This window comes from Mauremys mutica, unplaced genomic scaffold (genome assembly GCF_020497125.1).
Source record: "Mauremys mutica isolate MM-2020 ecotype Southern unplaced genomic scaffold, ASM2049712v1 Super-Scaffold_100246, whole genome shotgun sequence".
Classification (NCBI taxonomy): Eukaryota; Metazoa; Chordata; order Testudines; family Geoemydidae; genus Mauremys; species Mauremys mutica.
Window position 1 is genome coordinate 34,541 of NW_025423293.1, and position 18,133 is coordinate 52,673.

The 18,133-nt window shown below is 49.5% G+C and overlaps 4 non-coding genes across 4 annotated transcripts; 2 read left to right on the forward strand and 2 right to left on the reverse strand.

Annotated features, from left to right (window-relative positions):
- Window positions 1-810: 810 nt before the first annotated feature.
- TRNAS-UGA lies at window positions 811-892 on the reverse strand. Its single transcript has one exon. It is a non-coding gene; the product is annotated as a tRNA-Ser (tRNA).
- A 2,274-nt stretch (window positions 893-3,166) lies between these two features.
- Window positions 3,167-3,248, forward strand: TRNAS-GCU. The gene has a single exon. It is a non-coding gene; the product is annotated as a tRNA-Ser (tRNA).
- A 6,480-nt stretch (window positions 3,249-9,728) lies between these two features.
- On the forward strand, window positions 9,729-9,800 carry TRNAR-UCU. The gene has a single exon. It is a non-coding gene; the product is annotated as a tRNA-Arg (tRNA).
- A 3,219-nt stretch (window positions 9,801-13,019) lies between these two features.
- TRNAK-UUU lies at window positions 13,020-13,092 on the reverse strand. Its single transcript has one exon. It is a non-coding gene; the product is annotated as a tRNA-Lys (tRNA).
- Window positions 13,093-18,133: the final 5,041 nt, after the last annotated feature.

The following is an 18,133-nucleotide window of genomic DNA, read 5'->3' on the forward strand; positions in this document are numbered from 1 at the left end:
CAGGGGCACTCAATGCACTTCCTGTGGGGAAATGGCTCCTTGGCGTCCAGCTGCTAGAGTGAGAGCCAGGGGAGAGCAGTGTCTGGCTCACCGTGGGGGAGAGAAGAGACCTGGTGAGTGCGGATCTCCCTCAGCCTCCCCCGCAAGGCTGGTCAATTGTATTGTCACTGTGATAGTCAGTGCTTCCCTTCAGGGACGGCCCTAGAGGGGTCTGTGACAAAGCCCCCCCTTTCCACCCCAGGCCCTGCCCCCACCCCACCCCACCCCACCCCACCCCTTCCTCCAAGCCCCCTCCCCTGTCCCATCTCTTCCCACCCTGCACCTTCCTGCCCCATTCCTCTCCCTGCTCCTCCCCCTCCCCGCCCAGCCCCTCCTGCACCCCACTGAACAGCTGATCACTGGCAGGTGGGAGGTGCTGAAGGGGAAGAGGAGGAGCTTGTCAGCAAGGCCTGTAGTGCAGGGGGGGGTGGGGGGAGCTGGCTGCCAGTGGGCCCTGAGCACCTATTTTTCCTCTTTTGGTTCTGCAGCCCCGTAGCTCCCATGGAGTCGCTGACTTGGCTCCTTTCGCACTCTAGAGAGAGGAGCAGAACCAGGGCTATGGCTGATCTATGGGGCACCAGGTGAGTGGCAGAGGCTTCAGGTGCTGAGAGTTTGCCTGACCCCTCAGGGACACAGTGTGAGGGGGTGTCCCAGGGATCTCTATGAAAGGAGCAGAACAGGATTTACTTGGGGTGGGGAGAGAATTGAGAGTGTCTCAGGGGGTTGTACAGAGGTATTGCCCTCGTGAGAGACTAGCAAAAACACAGGCCTCGCTGTGAGCAGGATTCAAACCTGCGCAGGGGAACCCTATTGGATTTCAACGCCAACGCCTTAACCACTCGGCCATCACAGCTGCAGCACAAAATTGTCCCAATGCCAGAGAAACTGGTAAAGAATCCCAATGGCCAGGTGTGAAGTCATCTGAACTACAGAATTCCCACCGCAAACCTGGCTCCCAAAGCACAGGGGGGATTTGGGGTTTGTTCTGTTTGCTTAGCCAGGTGCCACAGGAATCTTTGCTGCTTTTACAAATCCAGACTAACACGGCTACCCCTCTGATACTCCTAGTGACGCTCTCCAATGGATCCCCGTCCTCCACCCACCTTGAGCTAGGTAGGAGCGGATCATTATTATCCCTACTTGAAAGAGGGAGAAGCCAAGGCTGAGAAAGGAGAATTGACTTGTCTTAGGTCACACAGCCAGTCAGTGGCAGAGTTGGGAATAGGACCCAAAAGCCCTGATTTTCAAACTAACCATCAGATCTTGAATTTCAGACATTGAATGACTTGAGTAAAGTGCTCTCAGATGAGCTCCAGACCAACAACAGTGCACAGGAATTATTCAGCAAGTATTTGAGGAGAACTGCAATGTTAGAGAGAATCATGAACTGCTCAGGGACAATTAATGCAGCAAAATTTGTCAACATATAACAGGTTATGACTTATTTCCTTGGTCTTAAAAGAGAACAACAAGGACCTGAATCTCCTCCCTGTCAATAACCCCCTGCACAGCCAATCAGGGTAGAGACAGGACGGGAGGCTGAGGGTTCTCACCAGAGAGCCCAAAGGGAGGCCCAGGTCACCGGTGGGGATCACTGCCCGAGCACTATTTCAGCCCCACATTTTTGGGTGGACCTCCCACAGTGGGAGCTGCCAAGCACTCCCCCGCAACACACACACACACACACACTGCTCCTGGTGTTCGGAGGGGAACTGGTGAAAGAACAAAACAAGCAAGAGACAAAGAGAAAGGAGGAAGGGATGGATGGAGGAAAAGGTGAAACAAAAAGGACAAAGCCTAATGTCCCCACTGATTCTATGGAAAAAAATCCCAGGTGTGGAAAAAATTCTGCCTCCTTAAGCTCGTGTTTTCCATGCCTAGAATTCAACTGTCACCAGATGGATCAGACTGAACAGGTGTCAAATCTCGAGGAGGCTCTTACCTTCTAAACAGGGATGGCTGTTTTCTAGTAAAATCAGGAAAAGGGAATGAGAAAACTCGAAAGAGGTTCCTCCTGGAGCTCACGTACATGAACCTGAACACTCTCTCAGTCCTGAAAGAGAGACCTCGAGAAGGACACTTGCTGAAGCAAAGCCACAGGGGTCTCTGAGGTTTCCCTGTCCGCTTACCCCTGTCCTGCCTCGCTGATGTCAGCATCTCTCCGTGAGGTCACCACCTCCCCACCACCTTTGACCAATAGTCTGAGGTCCTGCAAAAAGCCTTTGTGATGTCACTGCCACACCCCTCCCTTGCTGTGCTAATGTCCTGCCCCTGCCCAGGCACTTTGGAGGTTTGAGCTACTCCCTTGGATCACCCCACTCAAGGAGCGTTCGTTCTAGGCAGGAAGCCGGCTAGACAGGAAAACATCAGACGCTGCTCCCAATGCTACACTCAGTTTTTCAGAAATTAGTCGACTTTATTGCCAGGAGAGACCATTAGAGCATCTAATCTCACCCCCTGCATAACACAGGCCTCCTGTATGACACAATATCTACTTTTGGGGCAAACACATTCCAGAAAGGCAGCTAGTCTTCATGAAATCACATCAGGACATGGCGAATCCACCACTTTCCTTGGGAGATTGTTCCTGTGGTGAATCATCCTCGGTGTTGACTATTTGTGCCTTAGTTGTAATATGAATTTGTCTCTTTTCACCTTCCAGCCATTGGGTCTTGTTATGCCTTTCTCTGCTGGATTAAAGAGCCCTTTAATATCCAATCTTTTCTCTCCAATATGGCACTTCAACACTTCAGTGAAGTCACCTTTCAATCTTCTTTTGGTAAGCTAAACAGGTTGAGCTTGTTCAATAGCTCACTAGAAGGCATTTTATACCAGCCCTCAGAACATTTATTGGCTCTTTGGTCATCAGATTCCTGAACTGCAGCTGGATGTGGCTCTTGTTCTTCTGGTCATTTTGGGAAAGCGGCCCCATCATGCTGCATAGCTAGGCAAAGTAGGTGTGTCTGTGCAAACACGGTCTGTTCCTGAAGTCTTTCCCCCAGCTCCTCACTAGATGTGAGGGGGGAGCTCATTCAGCCTCTGCTTCCGCTTAGTGTTTAGAAACTCCTTTTTGTCCCTATCTCTGCTGGCCTTAGATTTTGCCTCCTGTCTTTTTCCTGACAGCTCAGATGAGGTGGCCAAGTGGTTAAGGTGATGGACTGCTAATCCATTGTGCTCTGCACGCATGGGTTCAAATCCCATTCTCATCGGATGCATTTAGTCATTACTCTTCCTTTGTAGACAACCATGTCCCCCTTTGGTACAATGTTGCTTCTTGCAAACAGAAACTCAGAACTCTCTTGCTTTAAATAAAATGTCTAAATTCCAGATTTCTTAAAAAAAGAAAAATTTTCTAGTCCTGTATTTCTTAATTTTTATCTCAAAAGGGAACATCCTCGTCATCTCCCCCAAACACCCTGGGACCTGCCCAAATTATTAAAATACCCTCAACCCGAGCAAGGCCAGAGCAGTGAACCAGAGCTAGTGTCTAGGCCAAGCTGTTCTGAAGGAGGCAACTCAAACATTTTCTCCCTGCTTCCCTTGGCAAGGTCTGACTGAGAAAACAAAATTCCCCAAACTGAAAAACCAATACTAATCTGTTTGGGGAGAGTTTGAAAGTATTATTGTTATTATTCTCTTCTGATTTCTGAATCAGTTCAGTTTAGTCTTTGTCCTCCAGGTGTGTTTCCAGCTAAAACCACATTGAGGGTACTGGACCACTGACCTATCAGCTCTTAACACCCAAACTTTCAGTAACTCTATTATCAGTGCCTGCGAGTGTAATTTAAACCATAGGTCCATCTAGCTCTGACTCTTGTCTTCTGACAGTAGCCAATACCAGGTGCCCCAAAAGCCACTCACCAAGGTACCACTGGGAGTTGAATCCAGGATCTCTTGTTTACAAAGCAGGTGCTTTAACCAGCCAGACCACAGTACCTGCTGTTATTTAAAGCAGTGTGTCTGCCCACACCTGACTCTCTGCCAGTCCCCACTGGGCCCTGACAAGTATTGCTTGTGTTTGGCTTCTGTAAAGCAGAGGAGCAGGTGAAGTTTTGCTCCCAAGGTGTGGGTGTGATTCTTTGGACACGTCTACACTATGAAATTAGGTTGGTGTAATTACATTACTTAGGCTGGCAACGCAGTTCTATCAACCTAATCCCGGTGTAGATAGTGGCTCAGCTGTCAGAACTTTCTGGAGCTATGAAAAGGGAGGGGCCCAGCCTCTGTAGCAGGAATGCAGGTCAGGCGAGTTCATGGCAGGCATGGTGGAATACTGGTGGAGACCAGTTATGGTGATATAATGAACAGCAGCGTCTACACTGACAATTTGTCACTTTAAGTTTGCTGCACAAAGCTCTAGGCCTCTCATCGAGGTGGTTTTATTTTGTCACCAAAACAGGGCAATTTTGTCGCCAGACGTGGTATTGCAGTGTGTGCACCAGCCAAAAGCTGATGACCGAGGGACCATTGTGTGTTTTTCACACACCTGAGCAATATAATGATACTGAAATAACTTTGTAGTGCAGACCTGGCCAAAGATTCACACACACACACAGCTTGCAAGGAAAACGTCACCTGATCCTCTGCTTTGCAGAATCCAAACACAAGCAAAGCTTTGCAGGCCACAGTGGGGATGGCAGGGAGTCAGGTGTGGGCAGACAGAGTGTTTTAGCCATAGGCAGGTACCATGGCTTAGCTGGCTAAAGCGCCTGTCCTGTAAACAGGAGATCCTGGGTTCACCTCCTAGTGGTGCCTTGTTGATTAACTTTTGGGGCACCTGGTATTGGCTACTGTTGGAGGACAAAACACAGAGCTAGATGGGCCTTTGGTCCAGCCCAGTGTGGCTGTTTAAATTACACTGATAACAGAATTACTGAAAGTTTGGGAGTTAAGAGCTGATAGGTCAGTGGTCCAGCCTGTCACACATGACACCCCCCCTCTGGGACACGGGCAGGTCTGGGCTCTCACACCGAATGGCTCATTGTGGCTGCCAGAACCTGTAGGCAGCTCATTTAGTTTGCACAGAGGGTTGAGTCCTGCTTCGTGCACGAGAATGAAAATCCTAAACCACCCTTTGAAATAACAAATGCAGCAGGCCGTGTTATTGTCCCTGCCCCAAAGCAGACAGACCAATGGAGAAATGCCATTGAGTTCATGGTAATACTCCGCTGCCATTTTAACTTTTTTGCTTGCCAACCTTGTGGGGTCCAGAGCCCGGTATTGAACCTGAACCGAGATGTCTACACTGCAAATTTACCACCCCATGCCCCAAGCCCTGGGAGCCTGAGCTGGCATGGGACAGCGCTGGGTGTTTCATTGCAGTGTGGACATAGCCTAGCATTATGTCTACACTGCCATTAACACACCCAAGTCACTATTCTCAAACCCTGGGTCAGTTGATTCAGGCTTGTGGGGCTTGTGCTGCAGGGTTATAAAATTACAGAGTAGACACTTGGGCTTGAGCCCTGCCTCCGAGTGGGTTGTGCCAATCGGGTGTCCGCACTAAGTTCGGCATCAATACGGTGATCCCGGGGAAGCTTGGGGTCCCCAGGTTGCCTAAGGAGGGGTGAACCAGCCCAGGTCGGAAACGGAGCAGGTCAAAACTCCCGTGCCGATCAGTAGTGGGGTCGCGCCTGTGAATAGCCCCTGCAGCGTAGCCTGGGCAAGACAGTGAGACACGGTCTCTTTTTATACACCCCACCCCCACCCCGCAGAGCCTGGCTTGGGGGATGGGAGCACCCACACGCTGGGGATTGTGACTTGGGGGGAGGGACGCCCCCCTGCAACAAGGATCTTGAAAAGAGGAACAGTGACACCCACACACCACAGAGCCTGGATGGTGGCAGGGGAACACGGGAGCTAGTTCATGGGGTGGGGGACACACCCATATGCTCCATTGCACCATTTTTAATGAGAAGAACGGGGGCATCCGCACAACACGAATCCTTAACGGGCAGGGGGACACCCACACACTCCACTATTAACCAGGAGGGTCAGGAGCACCAGACACCCCCAGTAGCGTGGAGAACACACACAGCCACCTGATCCCTCATGGGGGTAAGACAGAGGGGATTGTAATGGGGCCCAGCGCACCCACGCACCAGGGATTGTTAAGGGTTGAAGGGACAGGGACACACACACACACTGAGATCACGGCCTTGGAGGAACGCAAACCCTCCACAGAAGGACCTGGTCTGTTCTATGATGGCAGCCCAGCCTGGGTGAGTCAAAGTCTCTTTTTATACAGCCACGCCCCAGAGATCTTGACTAGGGGGGAGAGAGACACCCACCCACCAGAGATCCTTAATGGTCTGGGGTGCACCCACACACCAGGGATTCTTATGGGTGGGAGGAATGGAGACAGCCAGACACACTGAGATCACTTCCTCCCAGGAGCCTGGGCCAGACAGGGAGACACAGTCCCCCTTTACAGATCTGCCAGACAAACTTCCTCCCACTCCCGCCACACAATGTTCTTATTTGGAGGTGAAGCCAGGGAAATCACATGGAGGATTCTTATCTGGGGAACTGGGGGGACTAACTTACCACCAGAGATTCTTAAGGGCAGGAGGAACAGAGACTCCCACCTCTGCAGCATGGGGGTGGGTCACCTGCTGGGATCATCTGGGCATATTTCACCTCGTCAGTTCCCTGCCATTGCCTTGGGGGTCCCTTGTTCGCTGCCTCTGGTACCCAGTTTAGCCTCCGTCCTGAGGACTGAAACGCTTTGATCTATCTAAGGTCTGTGGGATCAATATGTGCCATGGTGTAATTCTGTGTTATTCGGGGGTCAGACTAGCTGAGCTAATGGCCCCTTCTGCCCTTAAATGCCATGAAAACATTTCCCTGGTTTCTCCTTGCGCCTGACAGACACCACGGTGAGGGGCCCGATAGAAGATCCCGCACAGCGCTCTGGCTCCTACTTTACTTGGTGACGTCAGCGCTTTCCTAGCAAAGCTGCTGCTAAAGCGCTGGATTTGGGGAACGGTTCGGCTCCAATTCAGAGATCTGCCTGCGGGGTGTGAACCTGCCACGAGGAGCGGGAAACGCAACCAGCACCGGGAGGCGTTGGCTGAGCTCCAGGCTGCCCCCATGTGGCCAAAGCTTAGAACTGAGCAGCGGAGTTTGAAGCTGGCGCTGGGAGGGACCTGAACACGCGGGGCACGAAGGCTCCTGTGTGTGACACTTGTTGGGTGGGCAGCTGAGTGTAGCTGATTGCCGGAGTTCAGGGCTGCACCCCGGGGTGCTGAGCAGGTGTCTGTGCTCAGGTTGGCCTCGCTATGCTGGTTTCTGGGAAGTTTGGGGACACCAGTTCCTCCTAGGGAGAGGGGAGCCAACCCAGGAAAGGAGTCCGGCAAAACTCTGGTACCAATTGTGAAGAGCCGCTGCAGCCCCGCCAGGGAGAGCCCGTCTCTCTTTATGCAGCCCCCGCCCCTCCATTCCTCAGGACGAGGGTTGTGCTCAAAGATCTGTGCCCCGTGTTTTCACCTCCATGTGAAGCGCACAGTGCAAATAACCCTCAGCGCATCAGCTCAGCGCCAGGCTCCACTTCCACCTGCTCAGAGCGCAGAGCTCCCAGGCTGAGCCTGAAGTTGGAAGCGGGAGACCCTGTAACCAGCCGGGCCCCGTGGCTGGTGCCTGTGATCCCGGTGCCTGTGATCCCAGCTCCTGGGGAGGCTGAGGCCAGCAGATCGCTTGAGCTCAGGAGTTCTGGGCTGCAGCGGGCTGTGCCGATCAGGTGTCCGCACTAAGTTCAGCATCAATATGGTGATCCCAGGGAAGTTTGGGGTCCCCAGATTGCCTAAGAAGGAGTGAACCGGCCCAGGTCAGAAACAGAGCAGGTCAAAACTCCTGTGCTGATCAGTAGTGGGACTGCACCTGTGAATAGCCCCTGCAGCATAGCCTGGGCAAGACAGTGGGACACGGTCTCTTTTTATACAGACACACCCTGCAGAGCCTGGAGGGGGGGATGGGAGCACCCACATGCTGGGGATTCTGACTTTGGGGGAGGGACGCACCCAAGCAACACAGATCTTGAAAAGGGGAACAGCAACACCCACAGATCCCGGATGGGTGCAGGCAGGGAAAACCACACATTGGAGCTAGTTCATGGGGTGGGGGACAGAGACACCCACCAGAGATCCTGGATGGAAGCACCCACATGATGGGGATCTTGAACTGGGAGGAGGGAAGCACCATGTACCAGAGGTTCTGAAGGGGCAACAGGGACACCCACACACCAGGTGTCTTGCAGCAAGAGCTGCGGTCTTGATTTACACAGGGCAGTGATGGGGAATTAACCACGTCCCTTGCGGAGCTTGTTCCACTAGATGATTAGCCTCATTGATCAACACTACGAGTTTATATCGAATTTAGCAGCGTTAAATTGCATTAACCCTGCACCCGTCCACACAATGAAGCCCTTTATATCGATATAAAGGGCTCTTAATACCGATATCTGTACTCCTCCCCGACGAGGGGAGTAGCACTGAAATCAGTATTGCCATGTCGGATTAGGGTTAGTGTGGCCGCAATTCGAAGGTATTGGCCTCCAGGCGCCTTCCCACAGTACACCATTGTGACCACTCTGGACAGCAATCTGAACTCGGATGCACTGGCCAGGTTGACAGGAAAAGCCCTGCGAACTTTTGAATTTAATTTCCTGTTTGCCCAGCATGGAGCGCCGATCAGCACAGGTGACCACGCAGTCCCAGAATCAAAAAAGAGCTCCAGCATGGACGGTATGGGAGATACTGAAGCTGATCTCTGTATGGGGATATGAATCTGTTCTATCAGAACTCCGTTCCAAAAGACGAAATGCCAAAACATTTGAAAAAATCTCCAAGGCCATGATAGACAGAGGCCACAAGAGGGACTCAACACAGTGCTGAAACTTAAGGAGCTGAAACAAGCGTACCAGAAAGCCAAAGAATGAAATGGACGCTCATGGAGGGAGGGGCGACTGACGACTGTAGCTATCCCACAGTTCCTGCACTCTCCGAAAACCATTTGAATTCTTGGCTGAGTTCCCAAAGCCTGAAGGGTCAAAAACATTGTTGCGGGTGGTTCAGGGTATATGTCGTCCCCCCCCTCCTCCTGTGAAAGCAAAGGGGAAAAAATCATTTCTCGCCTTTTTTCAATGTCACCGTATGTCTACTGAATGCTGCTGTCAGACGCGGTGCTGCAGCGCTACACAGCAGCATCCCCTTCCCTTCCCTTCCCTTCCCTTCCCGATGGCAGATGGTACAGTAGGACTGGTATCTGTCATCATCGTCCCGTGAGTGCTCCTGGCTGGCCTCGGTGAGGTCGCCTGGGGGCACTTGGGCAAACATGGGAATGACTCCCAGGTCATTCTCTTCTTTAAGCTTTGTCTAATGAAGATTCAGTCCTGCCTGGAATATTACAGCAGCTGGAGGCTGCCTTCCCCTCCCCCCCTTTGAGCTCTACTTGCAGAGGCAATAAAGTCAGTGTTGTTTCAAATTCCTGCATTCTTTATTACTTCATCACACAAATGGGCGGATAACTGCCACGGTAGCCCAGGAGGGGTGGGGGAGGAGGGAAGCAATGGGTGGTGTTGTTGCAGGGGCACCCCCTAGAATGGCATGCATCTCATCATTTCTGCAGGATTTCTGGGGCCTCAATTCTGGTATAGCCTCATTGGGCAAGCATAAGTGGTAATTTCACCAGCTGCATTGGTGGTATAGTGGTGAGCATAGCTGCCTTCTGAGCAGTTAACCTGGGTTTGATTCCCAGCCAATGCAGGGATGTGACATCTTCTCTACTGGGAACTGGTTTTATTTCAGTCACATTGTATAAGTTTATCAATGAAATGAGAGAATCAATGTCCTTCAGGTCATTGAACACACAGTGGAGGAAGAAAGGGGCAAGACTATACAATGAGCTGTTGGAGTTATCCTGGTATTACAATGTTTGGTTTATTATTAAAAAAACATTCTTTACTTCCCTCTCCCTTTTAGACTCAGAGCCTTTAAGGTCAGAAGGGACCAGTGTGATCATCTAGTCCGACCTGCTGCACCTTGCAGGCCAAAAGACCCCACCCACCCACTCCTGTAATAGACCCGGGAGAGGAGGCAGCTCTGTGCACTGCTCCTACCCCAGGCAGCACATGGAGGCCCTCTGCTCCCCTCCCCCAATGGGTGTGCAGAGATGTGCCAGCAGCACTAAGGTGGCTGCCAGCCCACTCTGCCTCTGTCCCTCCATGCCGCTCCCAGAAGTGGTTGGCACGTCCCAGCATCCCCTGGGGTGGGGGGAGTGTCTCCATTCACTGCCTCTGCCCCGAGTACCAACTTTGCAGCCCCCATTGGCCAGGAACTGCAGCCAATAGGAGCTCTGGGGGCAGGGCCTGCAGTCAATGGCACACAGAGACCCCCTGGCATGGCCCACCTAGGACCTGCTGCCGCAGGGTTGTGTGTACCAGTCACTTTGGGAGCTGCACTGGCCGGGGTAAGCGCCACCCTGCCTGTACCCCAACCCCCTCCCCCAGCGCAGAGCCCGCACCCCACACCCAAACTTCCTCCCAGAGCTTTGCTTGTCTTCCTTTCACCCAGAACTGTCCTTCTTCTCCTGGGCTGCTAGTAGCCATCCCTGGGAAGCCAAAAGGCAGGCACAGGATTCTGCCTCCCAGCAGCCAACCGCACCTCCCCAGGCTTTGCAGAATGAATGGTGACGCTCTACTAACCCCACTTAGCCACACTGAGACACTTAGCTTCTGCCCTGCCTTCCTCAGCTCGACTTTCCTCTTTTTTCCTATTCCTGCCTCACTCCCTCCTTTGGCAAGTCACACAAAGGAAGCCAGTAGGAAGAGCCGGCCGCCATAGGCCAACCTCCAAGGGCAGAGGAGACCAAGCCACAAGGCTTCAAAAGGTGCCTGGCCAAGGTCCTCTAGCTTTCCCCTGCTGATGCTAAGGCTTTTTCGCAGCTCATTTCACCACCCTCTATCCTGCAGGGGTTGAGTTTATAGCAGGTGTTACTAGCTGGCCCAATTTTGGGTAAGCGTAGGGAGGACTAAAGACCCACCAGAGTTTGCCAGAAAGCAGCACATTTATTATACTGACAGCTAAGCTCAAAAGAAGAAGCGGGGGGGGGGGGTCACAATCACACTTGCATACTCACGCTCTCAGGACAGGCACGGCACTGGAGATGTCAGGATTCTGCAAGGTAAGTGTCCCACAGCGCAGCTATGGATGGTGCGATGAAGGTAAGTCTCCCTGAGGCACAATGAAATACAACGCAGAGAACCACTGGCCAGGCGAAGGGCATTCACTGGAGGTACAAGCTTGTGAGTGCTCTCCTGAGCACAGGGGACTTTCCCTTTTAAGGACCTGCTCCTCGTGGCCTGCGACTAGAGATGACTTGGCTGCATCTGGTTGGTCACACTCCACCTTGGGCAGTGTCCATGCTCTGGGTGTGTGATCGCTGCCTAATTCGAGTCCCAGGCACCTTGTCTACCTGGAAGCTCTTCTGCTCTTCACCCAGAACATTCATCCCAGGAGCATTCCAGGAGGGCTGGGGAGGGGGAAAGCCACTTCACAGGCATTCAGAGAGGGAGAGGAGACAGAAGTGGGAGCAGGGGAAGTAAAACAGACCTTTTGAGCATAGAAATCACTGCTGCTCCTATAACAACAGGAACAAGCCAGGAAGAGCTGGGAAAATTAAGCCATCATTTTTCTGTCTGGTTTTGAACCAGGGACCTTTTGCGTGTTAGGCAAATGTGATAACCACTACACTACAGAAACTCTGTCTCAAGCCTTCTCTCCTCCCTTCATAAGAACATAAGAATGGCCATACTGGGTCAGACCAAAGGTCCATCCAACACCACATCCTATCTGCCAACAGTGGCCAATGCCAGGTGCCCCAGAGGGACTGAACCTAACAGGTAATGAGCAAGTGATCTTTCTCCTGCCATCCATCTCCACCCTCTGACAAACAGAGGCTAGGGACACCATTCCTTACACAGCCTGCCTAATAGCCATTCATGGACTTAACCTCCATTCATTTATCTGCAAAAAGAACAAGGAGTACTTGTGGCACCTTAGAAACTAACAAATTTATTTGAGCATAAGCTTTCCTGGACTAAAACCAACTTCATTGGATGCATGCAGTGGAAAATACAGCAGGAAGATAGATAGATAGATATATATACACACACACACACAGAGAACATGAAAAATTGGGTGTTGCCATACACACTATAATGAGAGTGATCAGTTGAGGTGAGCTATTATCAGAAGGAGAAAAACCCTTTTTTAGTGGCTTTCATGGCCTTTGAGAAAGCAAGACAGAGCCTTGGAAGACCCAGCAGGGTTTGTGGCCCAGGAATTGTTCTCAGATTCCACTGAGACTTCACCTCAGATTGCAGGATTCAAAGTCCTGAGTGCTGCCCTTACACCATGGGACCAGCAGAGCACCTGTTGATTACTGTAGCCTTCCAGCAGGGAGGACTCTGTGGGCAGGGGCGGCTCTAGGCATTTTGCCGCCCCAAGCGCAGCAGGCAGGTTGCCTTCGGCTGCTTGCCTGCGGGATGTCCGCCGAAGTCGCAGGACCAGCGGACCCTTCGCAGGCATGCCGCCGAAGGCAGCCTGCCTACCGCCCTCACGGTGACCGGCAGAGCACCCCCCGCGGCTTGCTGTCCCAAGCACGCGCTTAGCATGCTGGGGCCTGGAACCGCCCCTGTCTGTGGGGACAATTTTTTCTGGCAGGGAGGACTCAGTGGGAACATGCCTCTCTGGCCAGCCCTGCATTTGCTCAAAAAGTCAGCACCCAGCACTTTGCTGCAGGCCCAGAGGCCTTTCTTCCTCCAGACTGTGAGGCCAGTGGACAGGTGAGGCAGTAGCACCTTGAGTCCCAGGCAGTAAAGGGCCCTTCCTAGGAAAGGCCATGTCCTGAAAAGGAAAAACTAAAGTCAAGGAGAGTCCTTCTAAAACTCTTTGGGGGAGTTACAGGCACAGAAAGTGTTTTTTTGTCTGACCAGGGACTTGAACCCTGGACCCTCAGATTAAAAGTCTGATGCTCTGCCAACTGAGCTAGCCAGGCTCACATTTGAATAATGGCAAATTTCGTGCAGAAGAGAAACTAGTCAAGAAAAATGAGGGCAGGAAACAATATGGAAAACCTGCTACTTTCACTCTCTTAGCAGTCCTAGCCCCAGCCTGCTCCTCCATCCGGTGCCCTGAAGCCTTATTCTTTTTTTCATTAAATATCAAATCCAGGAGAAAACACAGTTATACAAAGCAAAACAAAATCACAAACAGAAATATCATTGGAAATACAGAAATAAAAAAGGAAAATGCAATTCCCATCACTTTATCGTGTCGGGGCCATTCCTGTATCGAGAGCACCCGCCAAGGTCCCTGTGTGCTTACGAGAAACCTGGACAAACTCATACCACAGCCTGAACATGAAACTCAACTGCTATCAGATGCTTCAGTAAAACCCTTTCCCTGCTGTGATGTTGCACTCCATAGGATTTTATGAAAATATGCTAATGAGTGTGAATATAAAGTGACTGGACTATGCTTCATGCAAAAGGTCTCTTGTAAGGTATCATTACACAGCTTATAATCTACTGTGTGTGTTCATCCTATTTGTATGAACCGATCATTCTTGTATCTGAAACTAGAAATATGAACTATAACTCTGAGGTCCTGTTGTAATGATGCAAAGTGTGGACCATTAATAGTGGTTTGGACTCTTGATGGCTCCTATTCACCAGGACAATTGACTGGAGATGGCTCTGTCCTGCACCATCTGTGAGTCAGGCCAGGAAGAATGAAGGCTTGGGGGGGGGTCTCACAGGACATGTGACCATGTCCCCTGGTACAGGAATCCATCTTAAATTTGAGGCTTTTCCCCAGGAGAGAGACAAAAGATTCCTGCCTTGTACCAAAGCTGTATAAGGGGGTGGAACTGAACAAACATGGCTGCAGTCATGAGACATCCCCTAGCCATCACCTGAGCTGGAACAAGGGCTATACCAGGTGAAAAGATTGGGCACAGACAAGAAATAAGTCTAGTCTTTGCAGATGGGACCTTTCCCTCCAGTGCTGGAGGATTCATCCTTCTCATCTACCCTTGTGTTGCGTCTCGGTGCCTCTCAAGCGGGCATGAACAAAGCTCTTCAGTCAGTATGATTGGCAGCTAAGTCATTTATTTCTCTCCAGCATATTTCATTTATACAATTAATGCAAGCAATCAAGCAATTGCTAATTGGTTAATAAGGTGCAGACAGGCACAGCTGTAACTTCATTGGCTATTTAACATCCTGGCCAACCCTTTAATTTATTATCCTGTTATTGCCTCCCAGCAGATAAGAACTAGCTTCATCCTTGAAACTTGCATGTCAGTTTCCCACACTCTCATGCACAACAATCCCACACTTCCCCCCTATTCTCATAATAAAAAAGGGAAGGCACAGCAAAACAATCCCAACTCACAATATCAATACTACATACACACAAGCCAAAGCAAAAGGCAGATAAAAACACCAGCTGTCTAACTAAACCGTAACAATATCTTCCGCAGTACCCTGCTCTCACCTATCACATCCCCCCTCCAGGTAATGCAAGTGGCCCAAGGGGCCAGGAGGGTCCTGCCAAGGTGCGTGCCACACAACAACAGCGGCGGGCACACACATAACAAAAATATAAAAGGCAGACAACAAAAATACACAGCATTCCTAACATTAACCCCTGTAATAAATGTGCAGCCCAGCCACGTAGCGACGACAGCCATGACCACAGCCAGAAATCTCCCTGTTGCTGGCAAATGCCCTCCGCTAGATGGCGCAAACGATCCAAATCAGCGTCAATAGCCGCACTCGCATCTGTAATATTAAAGCAGCACATACCCACAAAATCAGAACAGGGATGACCATGTCGCAGCAATAAATAATCAATGGCCAAGCGATTCTGCAAAACTCCTCGGCGAACTTCTCCCATCTCTTGAGTTAACAAGGCAAGAACAGTAGAGGTTAAATTCAAAGCCTTTGCCACAGTGCAGGCAAGATGTGCAACGGCATGGTAGTTATGCACCACCAAACCGGGGAGGCCCACCAGGGTAAAGGCAAGGGCTGCTGCCTCTTGTTCTGAAAACAAGGTAACATCTGCCTTGCAGGTAGGACTTAAGGAAATGCCCTCCCGCCGCTGGCGATGCCCCTTCACTATGGGATGGGGAAACAACAAAGGGGCCACACGGCCAATAGCACAGGGGCCACCTGAACTATTGGCTGGAATATAAGTAAAGGCTGTGCGGCCGCATAACAAAAACCACCCCAGGGGCAACTTCATATGTGCATAAGCAAAGGTCACATTCCTCTTATGGCGACAGGTAAGTTCCACATTATTATGATTAATAGCTACATGCTTAACATTAACAAAATTCAAACAAATAACGGCAACTGTCACATTAGCCAAACGAAAGGAAAACATACTGGCATCCAGCTTATATGAAAAGGCTCCAGGCCCCAAAGCATACAACTCCTCATAAGGTATATCCTTGGAAATACGAAACAGCCAGTGAAACAGCCAGGTGTGCCGCTGCAACACCTCCAATTCGGTACAAACACCCACAAAGCAGGTTTCCATAACAGCTCCCACTGCAGAAACATGGGGCAAGCAAAAGGCCGTAGTATTTATGGCACTCTGCGCCAAAATCAGCCAAGCATTTACTGGGGGTATAAGATCATACGTGGCGCCTCCCCTCACAAGGAGCGCCAAAACAAGCAACAAAGCAAAACCAGGCGAGGCTGACTCTCCGCATCCAGCAGAATAGGAGCCCAGGCCAGGGTCACGGAGGCTTGTGGGGCGCATTGGAAAGCTAACCATGCTGCACTGCCCGGAGCGCACGTCTCCAAACCTATGGGCAACAAAAAAAAATACAACACAATTAATATGCAATCACACAAAACCAAAAACAAAAGGCAGGCAAGAGTCCTGGCATGGCCAGCGAGCAATTATTCTCCAGGGGCTCCGGTTCCTCGGCGTCTGGGCGCGTCTCGTGTGGCTCTTCCGTATCTGTCTGTTGTTGCGCCCGAGGATGCAGCCAAGGTCGGACCCACTTCGCCGGAATCCACCTTGCTTACTGAATTCCCATTTCCCATGCGCCGTATCTGATCCAATTAGGCCACCTGGCCTTTGCCTCGCTCTGGCAGTTCCCTACTTTCTCATAACAACATTATCTCATCCCTCTGTTCTCGTAACCACGCAGCTGTGATTTTCCACCAAGGCAGCATAGGGAAATTCTCCCCTCTATTCCAAAAACACATAAAAAATTAACAATAACCAATTAAGCAAAACAAAACTAAAAGCCAAATAATGCTTCCTCAATATATAAGGCTTATCCATAACCATGCAATTCATAACATACAACACCAACAACATCAAACAAAACAAACATAAATACACAAAATCAAACACTTAAATAAATATAAATTCTGCAGGGTTCCCCCAATCTCTATTGCACACCAAATCGTGACAAATTTCTATTACCAATCCATCCCCCATGTGTCAGGTGATCAAACTGACACTGAGGGGGGGGGTCCTAGCAGGAAAAACACAACATAAACCACATAAACATTTTAACAAAATCACAATTCTTTCTGGCCAGAAACACATATCACAAACAAACATAAAACATAAAACATAAATTTAAACTCCATAATTAATTACATGGTACATTAAATGCTATGCAGCTAACACCAATTTTCTTTAATATCTAAAAAACAAAAACAAAACTACCCCTACTGGGCAATTAATCATTACTTAAAATATACCAAAACCCTATATAGCTAGCAGGCAAAACAAAAAAAAATTACTTCATCAAATAAATCATTTACATTAATACAATTGCTTCCTAGCTTACTCCTAAAATTCAAAATTAATCACAGCTTAAAATTTCTTACTATAGCTTCTAATTTTAAACACTAAAAAAAAATCACCACTTATATGCCCTTAGCCTAATACAATTACAATTACATAGCACAATATACAATCTTCAACTAATGCAACAAAATATTCATGGCCAAACAATTGCAAACTAATTTCTTGCCTAAATTTATTTACAAACATTTCAAAACACCAAAAACTTTTCTCTAAACATTTTTACAAAATTCAACTGCTATTCCCTCCAGCAACCACAGAGTTAAACTTTTAGTTTCGCTACGCCCTCAAGAGTTTTTCAGCCAGCTTTCCAAGCCTTATCTGTTGCCTGTCCGCTTGGGCCCGATCCTGTTTTCCCTTCCAAATACGCTGTCTATTATAATATAAACCACATCTAATATCAAGCAGTCTACAACGGCCAATAATCAGCACGTGACACAAAATTAACAAAAAGTCTAAATAGACTAACAAAGGCACTTTACATAAAAATTCTTAGGGTCACATAAATTCAAAGCCATTCTCCCAAATTACCTAAATTTATGCCTAAATAACACACAACTCCCCCCTTGAGAATACGCAACAAACCCTTTGGCTGAGTTTTCTCAAACTTGAAAAACAAAAAACAATTAAACTCTAAAAAGCTGGGGCAATTAATACCACATTTCTCAGCAGGAGTCCCAAATTTCTTCCTGCCAGTGTACAATTCTTTGTTTCTTCACCAGGGTCAGTTCTCAATGTCTTTTTAAGCAGGAATTTCTGGACTTTGGCAACATCAACAACATAAGTGGTTTTCCTTGTTTTCCACCACCGGCATGGTTCAGCTTCTACGGGGGAAATTTACCAGGACATCATCCCGTAGTAATTTTGCTTCTTTCAAAAAACAACAAAAAAAAAAATTCCAAATAACACAATGGGGGCTACCAAGGGACACCTTGTCCCTTTTTCATGCTGTCCAAAAACACAATAGGACTAAAAAATTACATAGGCCAATCATCAGTAGAAAGATTCTTCTGATGTGGAGGGGTCTTTCTGCAGTAAAAATCATGGGTCCAAGCAGTCAGTCTTTTTTGTAGCGTTTCTTTACCCATAAGAAAAGAAATCTAACACATTCCGGTAGTGCCAGGCCGAATTTTACAACTATTCCAGCGGCCTGGGCACAGTCAAGCCCCCCCCTTTCTCTTGGCCGTTCGCCAAGTCTT